The sequence below is a fragment of the Megalobrama amblycephala genome, linkage group LG5 (genome assembly GCF_018812025.1).
Source record: "Megalobrama amblycephala isolate DHTTF-2021 linkage group LG5, ASM1881202v1, whole genome shotgun sequence".
Classification (NCBI taxonomy): Eukaryota; Metazoa; Chordata; class Actinopteri; order Cypriniformes; family Xenocyprididae; genus Megalobrama; species Megalobrama amblycephala.
This window is the reverse complement of record NC_063048.1, coordinates 9,144,461-9,166,028: the sequence shown is the minus strand read 5'-3', so window position 1 is coordinate 9,166,028 and position 21,568 is coordinate 9,144,461. Positions and strand designations below refer to the sequence as shown.

The following is a 21,568-nucleotide window of genomic DNA, read 5'->3' as shown; positions in this document are numbered from 1 at the left end:
CGGAGCTTGTGGCAACTACAGAGACCGCGTTTTTTTACAGTGTGTTCAGGGGACAGGCAGCTAGCGGATAGTGAGGAGACTTCGCTTAAAGCACCTTTAACATTAACAAAGATTAATAAATGCTGTGGAAATGTAGTTCATTATTAGTTTGAGTTAAAGTACTTAACCGATGTTAACTAATAAACCTTATTGTAAAGTGTTATCGAATATGACATTAGCAGTCTGTTAAATTCATTTTATAAGAATAATACACACAAACAGGACTGTTTGAGTATTGTGCATTTTTCCCTTACTACTATTTTTTATTAGTTGTTTAATTATTTTAATGGAATCATTAGGCAGAACCTGAAAATGTCTTACGATTCCCAACCCTAGTGACTAATAGAGAGATGATCTTACCTCAGTTTACAGTGATTATTCTTCAGTACAGCAGAGAGAATCTTCATTGTTGAATCTGTTAGTTCTTTAATAGAAAGACTCAGTTCTCTCAGGTGTGAGGGGTTTGATCCTGGAGCTGAAGTCTGAGCAGCACAACCTTCATCTGTGATTTCACAACACCACAACCTGTAGAGAACAATGACACACTCTTCAGTCTCAGTTCATAAGTAGATTAAAGATTACTTTATTTAAAGTGTGTATTTTTTTATTTTCATGTGTGTGTGTGTGTGTTTAAAAAGCCATGTACTGTCATGCATTAACTGTAACAAGTAAGAGACAGAAAACACTAAAATAATATAAATGTGAATAAAATCAATTTCCCCTTTTAACTACTATTAACTACTATAATTCCTTTTAATTATACTAATGTCTAATTAAAATGTCTACAAATATATAAAAGTGATCAGAGATCAGGTAAAACACTTGCTCAGTGGTTCTCAGTGGCTGCTTTTACACTGGCACAAAAGATCCGCTTTTTTGCTCACATCTGACACAGATCGGAATTTTTTGCACACAAGTAAACAAAAATCCGCACGAGATCCGATTTTTTTGCATCTGATCTGAGCCACTTCCAAATGGTGGTTTTAAATCAGATACATATCCGATCTCTGGACATGCGACCTACATCTAAACACCCATATCCAATCCCCATTGGAATTCCAAGCCGCCACAAGGCGAGGATGACGTTTGCTCGGAAATCAGCCTAGCTTTATTTTTCAGTCTATATTTGATCTTAATTCGATTTCGTGCTGCAAAACATCCATGACACTAACAGCTGTTAAATTATCCATTTTGGCAGGTAAACATGGCAACCCGATGTGAAATAATTTTAATAGCACGGCCATTCAAGACCTGAGGGTCTACCATGTGCATGTAAAGCTATCAGTGACAATCATTTTGGACGGGAATTAATGTAAACACAGATATTGCATACCAGTTGCATCTAAAGTGAATGTAAACAGACGGGCCAAAAAATGGATATGGTTGAAAGATCGGATCTGTGCATTAAGACTTGCAGTGTAAATGCAGCCAGTGAATCCGCATGAAGGTTTCAAAGCTTCCTGAAGCAGTATTTCGAAATCGCCATTCACTTTCCCCTTAAATTACCAGTTATTACATATTCTTTTTTGCTGTCTGCACCTAAATCTTTTTCTCATAATTAATCATAGTATTTTTGATCATGCATTATTTTATTTTTATAGTTTTGCTTTGTTGTGTGTTGGTTAAATAAATATGACAGTCATAAAAACTTAAAGGATCAAGAGGACATGTTGATACTGGGCCTTCAATAATGAAACATGAATATGAATGAATTCAGTTGCACATATTTTTGTGTAGAGACTGAATACAATTAATATAAAACAGTATTAATGTTGATTATAATCTCAAACACTGATTTAATCACACTAGAAACTACTGGAGAATGTGTCTGAGATCATGTGACTAGTAGAGAGATGATCTTACCTCAGTTTCTCCAGTTTACAGTGATGATTCTCCAGTACAGCAGAGAGAAGCTTCATTGTTGAATCTCCTAGTTTATTCTCAGACAGATCCAGATCTCTCAGGTGTGAGGGGTTTGATCTCAGAGCTGAAGTCAGAGCAGCCCAACCTTCCTCTGTGATATCACACTTACACAACCTGTAGAGAACAATGACACACTCTTCAGTCTCAGATCATATTTTTTTTTTTACATTTGTAGATATTTTTGACAGACATTTATAGATATATTTACATTTTTAGATTCTCCAGATTTCATCAAAAATATCTTAATTTGTGTTCTGAAGATAAACAAAAGTCTTATGGTTTTTAAATTGTTAAAAATCTTGAATACTCTGAAGCACAGACCCACATTTGGTCTCTTTTTAATGGAGACACTTGGCAGATCACTGTAGAAGTGAAAAGAATAATGAAAGTGAAAAGTTATAGAAGTTTACGAAAATGTAAAATTATATTTTTAATATTTTATATACATTTATATTAATAATATATTTAATATATATATTAAAAAAAAAAGCTTTCAGAATAATTTTGTTTGGGTGCAGTACCAAACTTTTCCACTAGATGACACTCGGGCTTCATTGATGACCATTTAATGACTCTTCCATTTCCATGTATGGTTTGAGTGATCTAAATTATATATTTCCAGAATTTTCATACAATTTATTGAGTAGACAACCTATTCAGAAGTAGTATGGCCAGTTTGGTAGTGTTTGATTTGAATTCACAAACATAAAGACATGCAGAAAGTGACAGTGAAAGGGTTAAAAAGCCACATACTGCATATAAAGTCATGTGTTTAAAGTAACAGGCAAGACAGACACAGTGAATACAAAAATAATATCAATGTGAAAAAAATTCTATTTTCCATTCAATTATTAGTTATTTCATAATTGTTTTGCTCTTTCTGCATTATATAATTTTTTTCTGATAATTAATCATAGTATTTTTGTTCATGCATTATTTGATTGCTTACAGTTATTATTTTTATTTAGTTTTCCTTTGCTGTGCACTGGTGTAAATAAATACGATCTAACACTTATAATGAGAGAAAGGATCAAGAGAACATGTTGATTCTGCATCTTCAATGGGTGCCATGTGATGTGAAGAAACATGAATATGGATGAAATCAGCTTGTACGGGACATTTGAGCGTCTTTTAGTTATTCCACAAGTTGATGCGTATCTTCTCATCTTGTATTCACAAGTATACTTTATCATGGTTTATTCTTCCAAGTAAATAAAGAATCATATTTCCTAAATACAGCTAATCCTCTTGCACAGCGATGTCTTCTCAACAACTTATTCACTGAAAAAAATTAATCTGAGTGGATGTAAATGTTAAGTAATTAAAATGCGTGATATCAACAATAAAATGTTAAGTTTGTGTCTTTACATTAATATATCTAGTTTTGAATTAATCTGCATTTGTTCAAAACACAAGACAATGTGTATTTTATTCCTTTACAAAATTAATCTAAGTAATCCCAGCCAAGCTTTTTAGGTACACACGCACAACAAACAATACCTTGTTTTATTTACTCGCTCGGTACAAAAAACAAAAAAAAACACACACACAAAAAAAAACCTCCCCTTCCTGTTTTGTTGGTCTGGAAACCCCTTGCATTCCTAACGAAGACGAAGACGAAGACGCGGACTGAACTTAAAGGTCCCGTTCTTCGTGATCCCATGTTTCAAACTTTAGTTAGTGTGTGATGTTGTTGTTAGAGTATAAATAAAATCTGTAAAATTTTAAAGCTCAAAGTTAAATGCCAAGCGAGATATTTTATTTAACAGAAGTTGCCTACATCGAATGGCCAGTTTGGACTACATCCCTCTACTTCCTTCTTTAATGACGTCACTAAAACAGTTTTTTGACTAACCTCCGCCCACAGCCCAGCCAGCAGAGCCATGTGGGGCCCAAATGGGTTTGACCTGGGCTATCTAACTGGGACCCAGCCAGTTTTGCACCCAGTTTCCATGGAGGCCCCACATGGATTTGCCCAGATGAAATGAACACTGCTCAGTGTGCACACTACAGGCTGTTAAATGAAACACAGAAACATGCTGGAGTTAATGAGATAATTAGGTGATAACGAGCAGAATCACTGAAGGACAGAGAAACAACAAGAACTACAACTTCAGCCACAGCCTTCGATGAACTCAACTGAAGATAAAAGACATTAAATCTCTGAAGATCTGATTAAACATCTCCACAAACAGCATTACCAGCTTCACTTATCACTAACCAGACTGACTTTATTTCTGACATTCATCTACAAAAGTTGTTATTGAGAATTACCAGAGGTTTAGATGTTGATGATTTGTTGAAAATAAGTTTGGTTTGATGTCACCGTGATCGAGGTCAGCGCTTACTTCAGTTAGGCAGTTTGACTCTTAACTATAACTTTTAATTTTTTCTCTGGCTGTTTGTTATGGCAAGAAAAACAAGAGACAATGTGGTCGGCTGCTAAATGATAAAAATATAGTCATCATTTAGTGGCTTAATTCATTGATCTAATGAATGAGATTTTTATGAGCAAAATGTGTTTAAATTTGTGCTGGATCTCCTCTAGAATTATAACACTAAAAATGTTTTAATCAGAAAATTTGAAAAACACATTGTTCACTAAACACTTCAAACCTCCTGCAAGATTCACTTACACAGACATCAAGAATCAGCATATGATTCTCAACAATGGGGACATGCTTCATGCTGCAATGCATTCTGGGAGCCATGGATGAGTTTTGTATGAGGCACCCAGAATGCATTGCACCATTGAAGCATGTCACCATTGTTGAGATTCATATGCTGATTCTTCATGTCTGTGTGCGAGTAAAACTCACAGGAGCCCAAAATATGTAAATGGTGTGTTATAAATCGTTTGATGTTCTGATTAAATTCTATTATTCTCTTGCTGTAGAATCATAACAATAAAACAGAATTAATAACATACTACCCGTATAAACCTCCCACATAATATCAATGAGTTAAGCCAATATATGATGATTATATTCTTATCATCAATCAGCTTACAGCATCTGATTATATTTTCTCTTGCTGTTCTCGCCATAACAAACAGACACAGCTGTCAAGAGAAAAACTAATGTTAAAAAGTCAGGAGCCTGACTAAAGCACACACTAATCGCCACAATGGTAACATCAAATCAAACTATTACTTTCAAATAAGTAATCAACATCTAAGCCTCTTCTTAATTCTTAATACGAATATATTAAGTAAATATTTATCTGATCTCGCCAGAATAATGTGAAACTGCTACGTTTTGGTTGCTATGAACAATATTTTGAGTTTGTTTCTGCATAAAAATAAGGTTTGATTACATTTTTAGCGAGAAATATATATTCTATTTTCATAATATTCACTCAGTGAATGTCAACCCGTTCTCACTCCCGAGGCGTCAAAGATTGTATGTAGATTCTGTAGATGTCTGACAGAAATAAAGTCAGTCTGGTTAGTAATAAGTGAAGCTAATGTTGTTTGTGGAGTTGTTTAATCAGATCTTGAGAGATGTAATGTATTTTATCTTCAGTTGATTTCATCCAAGGCTGTGGCTGGAAGTAGTTCTTGTGTTTCTCTTTCCTTCAGTGATTATGCTTGTTAACAGCAGGTGTTCTTCACTAATACAAAATCATTATTCAATCACTTAATTATCTCATTACCTCCAACACTGATTAAGTGTTACATTAAACAGCCTGTAGTGTGCACACTAAGCAGTGTTCATTTCATTTGGGCAAATCCATGTGGGGCCTACATGGAAACTGGGTGCAAAACTGGCTGGGTCCCAGTTAGATAGCCCATTTGGGCCCCACATGGCTCTGCTGGCTGGGCACTTGAAATTTGTAAAATTGAAATGTAAAAATTAAGTTGGATTCAATCAAAAATACACATTTAGAATTCTTAAAGTTGTGTAGATCACACACATACACACACACACACAAATGACTAGATCAATGCTAAAATTAAGTTAACTTTATGTGCAAATTTTATTTCAACAAACAGAAAAATTAAGTAGTTTGTACAAAGAATAGTCTTGTTAGATCTACGTCATAAAATTATGCAAAAGAATTCATTATATTTTTTAAGTAAATCAAGCATATAATTTTTATCAGTGATAAAGATACTATACTTGAGCCAGTTTATGCTGTATTACAATTATGATAACAGTCAAAGCTTTTTGTTTTCCCTCCGTGCGTCTGAATCTTTACTGCATGTGCATAGTTACCTTTTCATGTGCAGTAAGAATAAATATAAACCAAAGAAATATATTCAAATTAACAAAAACATTGTTAAACCAAATTTACATATTAAATGTGAAAATATAAATTCTGAAATATAAAACATGGCTCTTACACAGCTTCACATATTATTCTGCTGCTACTGAATATGATTAATGAAAAACATTTATTAATGTTGATTATAATCTCAAACACTGATTTAATCACACTAGAAACTACTGGAGAATGTGTCTGAGATCATGTGACTAGTAGAGAGATGATCTTACCTCAGTTTCTCCAGTTTACAGTGATGATTCTCCAGTACAGCAGAGAGAAGCTTCATTGTTGAATCTCCTAGTTTATTCTCAGACAGATCCAGATCTCTCAGGTGTGAGGGGTTTGATCTCAGAGCTGAAGTCAGAGCAGCACAACCTTCATCTGTGATATTACAGTTACTCAACCTGTAGAGAACAATGACACACTCTTCAGTCTCGGTTCATGACACAGATCAGATCAGGAATTACCTTATTTAAAGTTTGTATTTTTTATTTACTTTTAAAGATAAAAATAAATTCTCAGGCAACTAGGCAATCTTGAATGACAATAACAAACCATCTCAAGCACAAACTGAGGGCTAGATATACACAAACTAACAAGGTGGAAAACAGAAAAGGGGCCTGTACCATGAAGCTGGATTAGCTGGCTAGCCAGGTAAGTTTCAGATTAGTTTGCGCCAATCCTGGGTTTTAGGTACCATGAAAGTAACTTGACTTTTAGCGGTGTTCATCGCATAGTAACTTACGCTCCACGGCAAACCTGCTCCAGGGCAGGTTATGTTCTGGTTTAGAGATCTCAAACTGAAATTGGACCAATCAGATGTAAGCTAAGTGACACTGACACACCCAACACAATAAAGTCACTCCCCCAGTTTCTCTTCCTCCAAATTAAAGGTCATTATATAGTAAAAACAAAAATTTAACAATGAAATTATCTGGTTTTAATGATAATTACTTAGTTAAAACTTAATATTTTTATGATTTATATATGATTTGTATAATTATATGATCTATATTTTTATTATACACATGCATGTTTATTTTAACAGTTGTTATTAAGCATTTAGTTTCAATGAATATTAATATATAGAGATCATATGTAATATAAACAAGGTGTAAAAGAAAATTAAATATGACTACATGTGACCATGTATGTTTGAGTCTATATCGCTATATATTATCAACTATATAAACTAACTTCACAACTTTCACTCGCACTGATAGAGAAAGATCATTTATTTTATTTGTCCTCTTTCACAGATAAGTATTTTCCATTAGTGTAAATGTGTTTAAATTCTTCATTTTCAGCAAAGGAGTTTTGAATCACGCTGGCTCTCGTGTGAGAAGTGAATCATAGTTTTTCTCTGTTGCAAGGAATGTGATTGGCTGTTCACCACTGATGTCACACATTCATGTGCACATGCTCCACAAACTCAGGATCAAAGCCTGAGTTAACAGAGAAAGTTGATGATCAACATCATGGTACCAACAAAGCCGGATTGGAGTGGTTTGGTTTTGTCAACTCAAAACTAATTCTATAACCCTGAGTTTGTTCAACTACCATCATGGTACAGGCCGCAGGTGTAAATCAATGAACTAATGAGTAACCATTGTAACCAATAAACACAGACAAATGAAACTGACTAAGAAATGTTGAAAAGTCATTTGATAGATGGATGTCACTACCAGTATCTATAATTGTGAGAATTAATAATTTAAAAATTAATATATTACCCAAACTACTTTACTTATTTCAAAATATTCCACTTTCACCACCTTCAGATTTGTTCTCAAAAATTATGTTTGTCAGATTCATATAGGAGGGCAAGACTTTGTTTGTCTTTGTTTTATTTACCATTTGACAGAAGGGGCTTAAAATGTCCAAACTTATTGTGGTATTACTGGGCTGCACAGCTGAGGTCTGTTATGTTCTTTTCAACAAGTGAGTCTCCACACTGGACTGAAATGAAATCTCACAATCTAACCCTACCTCTTCCCTCATTCATATATTCAGACACAGCAAAAAAAAAAAAAAAAAAAAAAAAAAACTATGGAAACAAACTAAAAACCCAATTGTAAAACGTATGTTAAAGATACGGTATGATGTACAAAAATATTTAAAAGACTCCAATTCGATATCTCAATATAGTCCAATATGGGGTAATTGGTTCTTTGCACCAGCAAGAGCGGATGCTACATTAAAATTGTGGCAATCGAAGGGACTTAAAATGATTCAAGATCTTTGACAGATTCTGATATTATGATGTCTTTTGAGGAGTTGAGGCTTAAGTTTATCCTCAATATGAAGCATTTTTTCAAATACCTCCAGATTAGAAGCTTTATTAAAGCAAATCAAGATAATGTCCTTACCAGATCCCGATAAATTATGATAAAGGATAATTTGAGAAAGGGTATCATATCTGAATTTTATGGGTTGCTGACATCTCACTGTTTCACAGTATAAGTTGAATGCAGGGAAGGAAAACTTGTGATTTGAAATTTCAGATGAGGATTGGAAAGCAGCTTGTATTATTTGTATTAAAAATTTATTTTTTTTTCTTTCCCTCACTCCATACTGACTGTTTCTATCAAGAGTTTCCTACTTAAGGGATTGAAACATCTAGTTCTATTAGCTTTACTGATCTTCTGGAAGAAAACCCAGTGACTGCTGTGAAAGCGCAGCTGACGACAAGGGAAAGACCGTGTGACAGCATGGAGAGACAGCTGACAGGAGGAAAAAGACCCCAACGGGGCTGCTATGGGCTAGCTACCCATAGCAGCAGGCTCCGTCACCCTATTAGGGCATAAGAGCCACCTTATCTGGCTACAAAAAGTTCAAAAAGAAGAATACTCCTAGAGTCTGCGAGAGCAGGGACGCAAGAAGACTCACAGACTGACCTCCCGGTAAAGACCCTTGGAATGGATACGACATTGAATGAAAGAAGTAGTAAAACTCTTGAGAAGCCAGCAGCTGGCATGTTCTTCAGACTTGCGTGTGTGGATGGGAGAAAGTAACATCAACCCATGGTCTTAAGGTACATCATGGACAGAAGAAATGTCTGAAAACCACCAACCCAGGGCCCCGCATTAACTGGATTCTGTCAGGAAGAAGGTTAAATCAGTCGGATGAAACTCAGCGGCAGGAAGAAACCCACAGTCCGCAGAGAATCAGCACCCCAGGGAACGAGGAGGAAGCATCAGGCAGAATCACCAGTCCAAGACAACAACCAGCCCACCGCAAAAAAGAAAACATGCAAGGACGTAAGCCGTTGGTGAAATGGCCAGAGTCTAACAGCAAGGAGTGGGAAACCATCAATATAGAGTTAAGCCTTATCCTAAGTAGCATCAAAGGATCAGCCAAAAAGAAGTTGGAGAAGATGGGTGACCTTATCTACAGTTACGGAGAGGAGAAATATGGAGTGAAGGAGCAAGTTAGAAAGAAACACATGCTTCCTGCCCCCATGTCCCGTCGGCTGCAAGAAATCCAACAACTTGTGAAAGAGAGGCGACGGCTACGAAAGTTGTGGAGAAAGGCGACAGCAGAAGAAAGGGGAGGTATCAACTTCCTTCAAGAGGATCTAAAGCACAGGCTCTCAAAACTCCGCCGAGCAGAAAGCCTACGAATGCGCCGGAAGAAGAAAGAAAAAGCCAGAACCGATTTCTACAAAGACCCTTTTAAGTTTGTGAAAGGCATATTCTCAAAGGAGAAGAGTGGTTTCTTAAAAACATCAAAAGACCAAGTAGAAGAGTATCTGAGAACCACCTATACTGATGAAAAAAAAGATGAACCGATCGTTGTCCCCAATGACATCCCTCCAATATCACCACCACAACATCAGTTTGAGGTCAGCCCTCCCAAGCTGAGCGAGGTGAAACAGGCAGTAAAGAAGCATCTGCACCAGGCCCTAATGGTGTACCGTATAGTGTCTACAAGAATGCTCCAGATGTTTTGAAAATCCTGTGGAAAAACATGAAAGTGGCGTGGAACAAGCAAATCATCCCGAAAGCCTGGCGAAGAGCGGGAGGGGTGCTCATCCCAAAAGAAAAGAACAACCACCATTGAACAGTTCCGCCAGATAAACCTTCTGAACATTGAAGGTAAGATCTTTTTCAGTGTGTTGGCACAACGCCTAACACTGTATTTAAAACAAAATCACTACATTGACACATCAATCCAAAAGGCTGGTATTGCAGGCTTTTCGGGATGCCTTGAACATAACAGCATTATATGGCATCAAATCCAGACTGCAAAGAAAGAGGGGAAAGATCTTCACGTCTTGTTCCTTGATCTGGCCAATGCTTATGGTTCAGTCCCTCATTCATTTCTGTGGGCTGCCTTTGATTTCTTCCAAGTGCCGACTAAAATAACAAATCTATTGAAACACTACTTCCAGGATATACAGTTTTGTATTACAACATCAGACTTCACCACAAATTGGCAATCGCTGGAGGTGGGCATCATGGCGGGGTGCACCATCTCCCCATTGGCCTTCACGATGGCAATGGAGATCATTATCAGAGCCTCGAAATGGGTCGTGGGAGGAGAGAGACTACAATGTAATCAGAGGTTACCACCAATTCGAGCCTATATGGACGATTTAACAACACTCTCAACAACGGTCCCCTGCACCAAGAGACTGCTGGAAAAACTTCATCAAAACATAAAATGGGCGAGGATGAAGTTAAAACCCAGTAAGTGCAGAAGCATCTCCATCGTGAAAGGCCAAGTCACAGACCAAAGATTTCATGTCGGTGGATCACCTGTCCCAACTGTCTCAGAAATGCCAGTAAAGAGCTTGGGGAGATGGTATGATGCGAAGCTCAAAGACATCGAGCAGTTAAACAACTAAAGAATGATACCAGTATGTATATGGAGCGCATCAATAAGACATTGTTGCCAGGAAAACTCAAGGTGTGGTGCTTTCAGTTTGGCATACTCCCAAGACTCTTGTGGCCTTTGACAGTGTATGAAATCCCCATCACCAAGGTTGAAAAGTTGGAACGTCTGATAAGCATACGGCTGAAGCAGTGGCTTGGAATTCCACGTTGTTTAAGTTCTATTGGACTTTATGGGCATGGCAAGTTGAAGTTACCAATCACAGGGCTCGTGGAAGAGTTCAAATGCACTAAAGCAAGGCTCGTCATGACCCTAACTGAATCAGAGGATGCAGTCATTCGAACAACGGCCCCTCGGGTGGTAGCAGGAAGGAAGTGGAACCCATCAGAAGCTGTTCTGAGTGCAAAGTCTGCGCTTCAATTCAGAGATGTGGTTGGTCAAGTACAGCATGGGAGGGCAGGGTTCGGACTCATCCCAAAAACTCCTCTGTGGCACAAAGCAACATCAGTGCAGAAGAGACAGCTAGTAGTAGAAGAAGTTAGGAGACAGGAGGAGGGAGAGCGACATGCCAAAGCCGTCTCAATGGCCAAGCAGGGGAGATGGACCAACTGGGAGGGCCTGGAGAAGAAAAAGCTCAGCTGGCGTGACATCTGGCAGATGGAGGGAGCGCAGCTGAGTTTTGTCATCAGAGCCACATACGACCTGCTACCCTCCCCTCAAATCTTAAAGAGTGGTATGGAGAAGACCCTGCCTGTTCCCTGTGTCAAGTACCTGCATCTCTAAGGCACATTCTGTCAGGGTGTACTACGAGTCTCACTCAAGGGCGCTATACTTGGCGGCATAACAAAGTACTTAAAGAGCTGGCGTCAATACTGGAACAGAAGCGAACCACCATAAACAACCTCCCACAAACATTGGCAGGACAGGTCAATTTCACAAATTTCATACCAGCTGGCCAATATCAAGAGCATTGTACAACACCTAAGGATGCAAGCATCCTGCAGTCAGCACGGGATTGGAAATTGGAAGTTGACCTTGATACGAAGCTTGTGTTTCCCCCAGAAATTGTGGATACAACACTCCGGCCAGACATGGTCCTGTGGTCTCACACAACAAACAACCATGGGAGGATGGGGTTGAAGAAGCTTATGAGAGGAAAAAGAACAAATATTCAGATCTGGCAGCTGAAGCATCCCAGAACGGCTGGAAGATTAGCATCTTCCCAGAAGAGGTGGGATGTAGGGGATTTGTTGCAACATCTACCACCAGGCTGATGAGGAAAATAGGGGTGAAGGGTCATTCGTTCCAACAGGCCATTAAGTCCTTGTCAAGTGCTGCTGAAAAAAGCAGTAACTGGCTCTGGATCAAGCGTAAGGACCCTATTTGGGCAGCAAGGTAGAGACAGATGGTATGCGGTCAGGTTTAGGCCTGATTCAGGGAGAAGGACGCCCCTGCCATGCAGAGCCCATCAGGGAGATAGAGGGTATGGCACTGAGGGGGGTGTACCTGGGACGCTGGGTACACCGTTGAGCCTTTTGGAGACGTTGTGGGCTTCAATCAACGAAACGTCGATGAAGCAGGGTGCCCACCTGATGACCCCAATGACATACCTTACTCTTCTTCCGTTTTTTTTTTTCTTTCCCTCACTCCATACTGACTGTTTCTATCAAGAGTTTCCTACTTAAGGGATTGAAACATCTAGTTCTATTAGCTTTACTAAGGCTCAAACTATGTCTATAATACCAATTTAAACTTATACAATATAAATGGCTAATGTGGATATATGTAGCACCGGTGGAATTAAATAGATATAAAAACATACCAGACATATGTACAAAATGTATGGAAGCTAGAGGAACTTGGTTTCATTGTATTTGGCAATGCAAAAAAAATTTAATTATTCTGTGAAGAGGTAAGAGTAATAATTGAGAAGATCATTGCCAAACAAATTTTACTGGACCCTAAGCTTTTTCTCTAGCCTTTATAAATCTCAGCTTGCTTTATGCCAAAAAATGTGTCACTCAATACTCAATGGATAAAACAGATGTTGTCAAGCCTTCCATTAGAAAAAATAAGTTACATATTAAAGGCTAAACAGCATGTATTTGAAAACATATGGAGCCCTTTTTTATATTAATTATATTAAGGATTTTAATTTAACAGATGAAGAAGTGGAAGATTAATCTTTGTGGACACTGTGGTTCCAACCTTGTAGAATTGAGAAATTCTTCAACATATATGTATATTTTTATTTTTGCATTCATTATGACTATAACAGTCAATTTTGAAAAGATTACCATGGGCTAAAACAGAGGGAACATTCTTGTTCTGAGTGTTGTTGTTTTTTTGTTTGTTTGAGGTTTTTTTTTTTTTTTTTTGATGCAGTGATCTCATGGTTGTATGGAATTTGAAAGTATGAGGCTGTATTTAAAAGTGTTAGAAAGTTAAAATAAAATAAAAATGTGGAAAGAAATGCTGAAAACCAACTCTAAGTTGAAAAGACATAAACCTGACAGTCATGTGTTATTGTGACAGGTCAGAAATACTATAATAAATATGAATAAAATCATTTTTTCCTTCGGTTTCCAGTTCCAGTCTGCAGCTTATAATCTTTTTCTCATAATTAATCATATTATTTTTTCTCATGCATTATCTGATTGCTTACAGTTTTTAATTTATTCAGTTTTACCTTGCTGATTGTTGGTGAAAATAAATACAATAATAACTTCAAGGATCAAGGAAGAAATGTTGACACTGGGCCTTTAATGGGTGCCATGTGATGTGATGAATGAATACGAAATAGCAAACGCACACTTGGAGAGGTGCTAGTTGAGAAAAATTGCAGTATAGTAAAAAGGAAACAAATGCACACTCACTGAAGCATATAGACTGATTTTGTTTAGGCTTGTAGCCTTTGTCAAGGTTTACATCCTATTTTTTATAAGATGTAAAAATAGGAATTATCCATTGGCAGTACATTTCACTGATTTTAATCATCCTGTTACTTAATTACATTATATAGGAATCGAGAAAATATCTTCACCGAGGAGAGGTGGTGATTTGGACCAAATTCGACTCAAACGGGAGTCTTTCTGGATTGATAAACTAAAAACCTCGACTCCACATGGTTTAAATGTTGACTTATTTAAGTTGTTTTCTGTAGCTTTTTGTGATTACTTGATTTCAATTTTTTTTTTTTCATGTAAGCATTTCATTTTTAATTGGTTTATTATTTAATGTTTTGATGATTATTCTGATGTTTTTGCTTTCAGTAAAATGTTTTGTGGATGTTAAAATTAATTAGCTGAATTGTAATTTTATTTTTATAGTTTTATTGAGTTTGTTACCTCTCATGTTTGAATCCATTTGCTAGTTACTCATTGGATGTTCTGATCTCATTGCTCTCAGCTGTGTATAATTACCGTTCTGCTATTCTCCATTCTTGTTAAACTATACCTTGACAAAGGATACGAGCCGAAACGTTGGTATATTAAATCAGTCTTTATGCTTCAGGGAGTGTGCAGTTGTTTCCTTTTTACTATGTGATGTGATGAAACATGCATATGAATGAAATAAGCTTTAGGTATTATTGTACTGAGACTGAATATGATTATTGTAAAACATTTATTAATGTTGATTATAATCCCAAAACACTCTGATTTAATCACACTAGAAACTACTGGAGAATGTGTCTGAGATCATGTGACTAGTAGAGAGATGATCTTACTTCAGTTTCTCCAATTTACAGTGATGATTCTCCAGTACAGCAGAGAGAAGCTTCATTGTTGAATCTCCTAGTTTATTTCCAGACAGATCCAGATCTCTCAGGTGTGAGGGGTTTGATCTCAGAGCTGAAGTCAGAGCAGCACCACCTTCATCTGTGATATTACAGTTACTCAACCTGTAGAGAACAATGACACACTCTTCAGTCTCAGATCATAACACAGATCTGATTAGGAATTACCTTATTTAAATGTTTAATTTTTTTATATTTGTCAGTTCCATTTACTGTATAAATGTGTGTGAATGTATGTGTGTGTGTTTACATATAAAATATTTTAAACAGAAATAATAGTAGCACTTTATTTTACAGTCCTGTTCTGCATGTACATACTACGTACTTATTGTAGCAATTACAATAACTGGGCTATAACTACGTATTAACCCTGAACCTACCCCTAAATCTAACCTCAACCCATGTAGTTACCTTATATTAACAGTACTTACTTGGGTAAATACACTGTAAGTGCATGTACTGTAAAATAAAGTGTAACAGAAATGATTACTAGAGAAAGATGAACATGATAGGAATTAATCTGTAGGGATGAACCAGTACCAATATTGGCATTTGTGTCAGTCCTGATACTTGTGCTCGTTCTAATTAAAATGCTACATCATAAGACCAATTCCACGCAGCATGTGCAGAGAATTTACTCTATCCATTGCAAAAGAACAAATCCAACGTATTGCTAAGTTAGAAGAGCAGAACAAACAGTTGCACACTCGAGTGTCTCATCTCACTCAGAAGTTGGGCCTTAACAAAGCCTCAACCAAATGTGACTCAAAAGACCAACAGTCAGATGAAAGCTATCCTGACATACAGTCTTTCTGTAGACTAGAGGGCAATAGCAATACTGGATTCATGGATAAAGATGTAAATGCAGTTGAAGTGTGTGGAGCGAGACAAAAGGCTCAGAGTAGGGCAAAAGGGGTTGACACAGTTACATCTGTAACCCCCATACTGCAGTTACAAGCAGTCAGTAACGCTATAGGTCCTGAAGACATAGAAAGAATTGCTGAGAATTTGCCATCAGTGCATAGAAACTTTTCTGAGTTTAGGACAGAGTTGTCCAGAAAAATTAAGCTCTATGATATGTCCCTAGCTGACGTCACACAGCTAATGTCACAAATCCTGAAAGAGTCAGAATTCAATGATTTTGAAAGTTCTGTAAATAGTTCTGAGTTTCAGCATTCCAGCAAAGGTGAATTGAGAGAAGGAGTTCTGAGAGTGTTACAGAACCTTGTTGGACCAAAGGTGGACTGGTCAAAGATCACTAGTTGTATACAGAAGAAGGATGAAACTGTAAGTGAGTACACTGAAAGATTTTGTCAGTCAGAGGCAGCATACAGTGGAATAGCTGACACTCCAGAGAAGGTGTTAGAGGATAATGGACCACTGGTCCGCATGTGGTTTGATGGGCTTTCATCAGAATACAGAAATGCATTGCCTTTCTTAGACCTCACATGGTCCAATGGAACCCTGCAAAACAACTTGGATAGGTTAGCTATTTGGGAAAGAGACTCAGATGTCAAGACAAGAGTAAAGATTGCAGCAGCATCCTTTAAGGTCAACACAGAGAATCGACAGAAACGTAAATGTCCTAAGAGAGAAGGCAGTTGTCATTACTGTGGTAAAACCTGGACATTGGATGAAAGAGTGTAGGAAAAACAAAAAGACATTTAAAGAAATGAACAGCTTTACTCAGCTCCTACTCTACTTGCTACATTGAAACTGCCCCTCCCCTCTTCTCCAAACTCTTGGAGCAACAGCTTGCTGAAATGCTAACCATTTGGGCTGTGAGTGCTTAATTTCCCCAGTAATCTACAAGAAAGCTGAAAGACTCATTATGAACAAATGAAAGTTGACTGTCACTTCCATTGTTTGGGGGACACTGGTTAAGTACACTCACAGCCTTAAATGTTATGCTACAGCACACACCATTCACTTATCCATCCTCTATGGGTTATGATGTCTGCTATGACTGATGTTTCAATGGAAGATGGAGATGTAGCACCTTCAATTTGGAAATTAACTACAGGGAGAGAATAGGACACACAGACCAGTGAGGAGCCCAGGGAAGAACCGAAGTGCATAAGGCCTCAGGGGCTAACCCTGTGGTGAAGACTTCCTCATAGGTTTCCCCCTCTCTCAGTTTATCCCCACCTTACTGGTCTATAGGTGTCAAATTGATTAAGACTAGGTTAAGAAAAAGAAGAACAAAACCACTATACGATCACTAGAAGTTTATGATGATCAGAGTTAGACAGAAAAACTATACGATCATCAGAGGTCTAACATACTAAAGTCTCTGCATGAATACTGCTGGTCTGCTGTCTCTTTGTTTTCTTGTGTGCAGGTATGTGTATATGCATGATGTCTCATAAGCAGCACCTGGTGTAAAGCATCACCTCAGATATCCATGAACAACCTTCATGATGACGGACTCATCAGAGCAACTCAAAGTTGCACAACGACAAAGAATCATCTTGGGACAAACATGGAAATGGACTCTACAGGGAACAGACTCCACAGCTATTCGGGCGACATGGACTTTTAGGACTTCCACGCTTATGCTACATGGTTTTCTGTGTCATCATGTAGTTTATACAACATGTTACCACCATGCGTTGTATATGTGTGTCAACAGTATACTCAAGTTAAAGAACAACACTTATGTAAATGTTGGACACGACATAGAATAAGATGTATGTGCCTGTAACTGTTACAAGTTGCATGACTGGAAGATGGGACTTATGTTAACAAACATATGTTATAGAAGGGATTTAAGAAGGTTTAAATTTGTATTATGTGAGAGTTATTAGAACTCTCAAAGGGGGAACTGTGGGATTACAAATTTAATAATCTGTTTAAGATCTGTTGATTCTACATCCTGACATCACCTCACATGAATTACTAAGGTGAGGTATATTGTGTTTTCCATTTTGAAGTAAAGATAATTACATTCTAAAGGAGATCAAGGCAGGCAGCCCAGATGTCTGAGACATTAACCTTTTGTCTTCCTGACCATTTGGCATGACAAGCTCAAGATACAGCGGTGCTTTTGTCTCTATGATAATGTAAAGGTATGGGTGATACTGTCAGACTGATTGGATTAGCACCTATGCATTTGAATGACACATTTATGCTGATTAGATCATGGCTGGGAAATGTAGGGAATGATCTGATTCCTGTACTGCATTTGCATCCTTTGTTTAGATTGTCCACACCTCTACTCTATGTATCCCTCCCCCTTGAATGTATATGAACTACCAAGTCACTGCCTTAGTCATACTTGGATGACTACAGCGACACACACACCGCGTTTCTCAATAAAGAGTAACTTCTGTTTGAAAGATATCCCAACGTCTCCTGGTCTGTGCTTCGACGAGGAAAAAAGTTTCCAACAATACCTAATGGAGACTAAAATGTGTGTAGTCTGACCTATTTTTTTCACAGATGGAATCCATTAGAGGTGAAGCACTCAGTATGGGTAATTTTGACAGACAACAGCACAGTACAACACTGTAAATAGACGATATAATATTGTTTTTATGCTTTGAAGTAAAGTGAAGCCATACTTACCGAACTGATCTGGCTTCTTTAATCACAGGCAGCAGCTTCTTAAGAACTTTCATATTTTCTGCTTTATTTTTACCTCTGATGAATTTTTCCAAATTAAACTCATCCAGCTTCTTCTCTGATGTCAACAACACAAAAACTACAGCTGACCACTGAGATGAAGAGAGTTTGTCTTCACTTATCATTTCATTTTCCAGATACTCCAGTATTTCCTCCACTAGTGAATGATCATCAAGTTCATTCAGACAGTGGAACAGATTGATGGATTTATCTGGAGAGTGAGTGGCCTTGATCTTCTTCTTGATGTACTCAACAGTTTTCTCATTGCTGTCAAAGCTGCTTCTTGTCTGTGTCATCAGTCCTTGTAGAAGAATCTGATGAGACTCCACTGACAGACCCAGAAGGAAACGCAGGAAAAGGTCCAAATGTCCATTTTTACTCTGTAGAGCCTCATCCACCGCTCTCTGGTGCAGCTCAGATAATGAAACCTGGTTTCCATGAGTTGGTTTCTTCCTTTTATTCAGCACATTTATGCTGTTGTTTGTGAAGGAGAGGTGCACATATAGAGCCGCTAGATGTTCCTGAATGCTCAGATGAACAAAGCAGAAGACTTTCCCCTGATACAAGCCAAACTCCTCTCTGAAGATCTGAGTGCACAATCCTGAGTACACCGATGCTTCTGTCACATCAATGCCACAATCTCTCAGGTCTTCCTCATAGAAGATCAGATTGCCTTTCACAAGCTGCTGAAATGCTAATTTTCCCATTTTGAAAATCATGTCTTCATCTTTCACTTTCTTCTCATAGTGCTTCTCATGTTTGATGTTGGTCTGAAGGATCAGGAAGTGCGTGTACATTTGAGTGAGAGTCTTGGGAATCTCTCCACTCTCTGCTTCACTCAACATCTTCTCAAGAACAGTGGCTGAGATCCAGCAGAAGACTGGGATGTGACACATGATGTGGAGGCTCCTTGATGACTTCAGGTGTGAGATGATTCTCTCAGCCAGACTCTGATCAGTGATTCTCTTCCTGAAGTATTCCTCCTTCTGTGGGTCATTGAAGCCTCGCACCTCTGTCACTCGATGGACATACTCAGAGGGAACGAGATCAGCTGCTGCTGGTCGTGAAGTGATCCAGACGAGAGCAGAAGGAAGCAGATTCCCCTTGATGAGGTTCATCAGCAGCTCGTCTAATGAGGCTGATTCACTGACATCACACAACCTTACATCGCTCTCAAAATCCAGAGATAGACGACACTCGTCCAGACCATCAAAAATGAACAACACATTATGTGCATCACTAAAACTGTCCATTTCTTTTATTTCAGGGAAAAAGACATGAAGAAGATCTGAAAGAGTAATTTTTTTGTCCTTCATCAGATTGAGCTCTCTGAAAGGAAGTGGAAATATGAGCTGGACGTCCTGATTCTCCTTTCCTTCAGCCCAGTCTAGGATGAACTTCTGCACAGAGACTGTTTTTCCGATGCCAGCGACTCCCTTTGTCAGCACAGTTCTGATGGGTTTGTCTTGTCCAGGTAAAGGTTTAAAGATGTCATTGCATTTGATCGGTGTGTCCTCTGTTGCTGCTCTTCTGGATTGTGTCTCAATCTGTCTCACCTCATGCTCATTACTGATCTCTCCACTTTCACTCTCTGTGATGTAGAGCTCAGTGTAGATCTCATTCAGGAGTGTTGGGTTCCCTGCTTTGCTGTTCCTTCACACAGACACTGAAACTTCTTCCTCAGATTTGATCTAAATGTGTTGAAGTCTTCAGCAATGTTAGAGCCATGGCTGTAAAATCAAAATATCAATAACAATGAGTTAAAGAGGTAATATGTATAGATCATCTCTTCCTGAAGTATTCCTCCTTCTGTTGGTCATTGAAGGAGGAATAATATATATATATATATATAAATAAATGACTTGCCTTAAAGGGACTTTGGTTATATGCAAAAATGTACCAGGATTGTGACGTCATTGGTGGCCGCCATTTTAAATGGTGCCCGGTGGTTTTTGGCTAATATCTCCATAGTGTGGACAGAGTACATCTAGACGGTTCAAATGATCCCGGTTCTGCCTGGATTGGTGGAGATTTCATTTATAATCATGAGACTGATTTTTCATCCCAATCTCCACAAAATTTTTCACGCTTATTTAGAATTGTGTGGCACTTGCTCACCTATTTTCATGAAGTTCCGAGTTTTCATTTAGGATGTAGGCTTTGAGTACATTTTGCCAGACCCATTTTCTAAATTACCCTGTTATAGCGATCCAAATTATAAAGTTAAACTTTTTTTTGATAATTATTGATATAGAGAGTCCAGGGAATTGTCCTGCACTGGTTTTGTTCCAATCGGGTGAAAAACTAAGGACTACAGTAGCTCACAAAAGTAGGTTTTTCACATATTTGCGAATAATTAATGAACAATTTGATTGACAGCATTGGTTCTTGAGGCAAAGTTGTTCAGAATGAGGAGATCTATCAAATGATATGCATATTGTCTGTATGTGTGAAACGCCACATGACTAGAGGTGACCACATGACAGAGGCGTAAAACTCATTACCGTGGCCGATTTCTTTCAAAATTCTTACAGACCTCTAGGACCATGAGTCGAATATGCCCACCAAGTTTCGTTCTGATCGGCCTCCGATAACCTTGTCTAATAAGGGCGCAGAATTCACTGGGCAATGGCAGCAATGTTTTTTGAGATACACCAATATCCTCATAGACTATCATGCCCCCTTGAACCAAGACACTGCATGCCAATTTTCAACTCAATCGGACTAACAGTCTGGTGGTTATAGCCGTTTTCAAGTTTTTTCCTGTTATAGCGCCACCTAGTGTCCAATCGACGCGATTCTTTTATCGTGACCAAAGCTTAAGCCCATACACATGTGTACTGAGCTTGGTGAAGATATCTCATTTCGTTCTCGAGTTATAGCCGTTTTAGTAAAAGAGGCTCCGCCCTCATCGTACGTTTTGGTGCCCCTTAGCGACCCTGAATCAAAGTTCAACAATTTTTTGATAATTATTGATATTCCCATTTCAGAGAACATTTATGCACTGGTTTGGTTCTGATCAGGAGAAAACCTAGGATTAGTTCACAAAAGTAGGCAAAATTCAAAATGGCGGAAAATTGAGAA

General features: G+C 38.0%; 1 pseudogene; it reads right to left on the bottom strand.

Moving 5' to 3' along the window:
• The window catches only part of LOC125268427, a 41,515-nt pseudogene that overhangs the window by 12,765 nt on the left and 7,182 nt on the right, over positions 1-21,568 (bottom strand).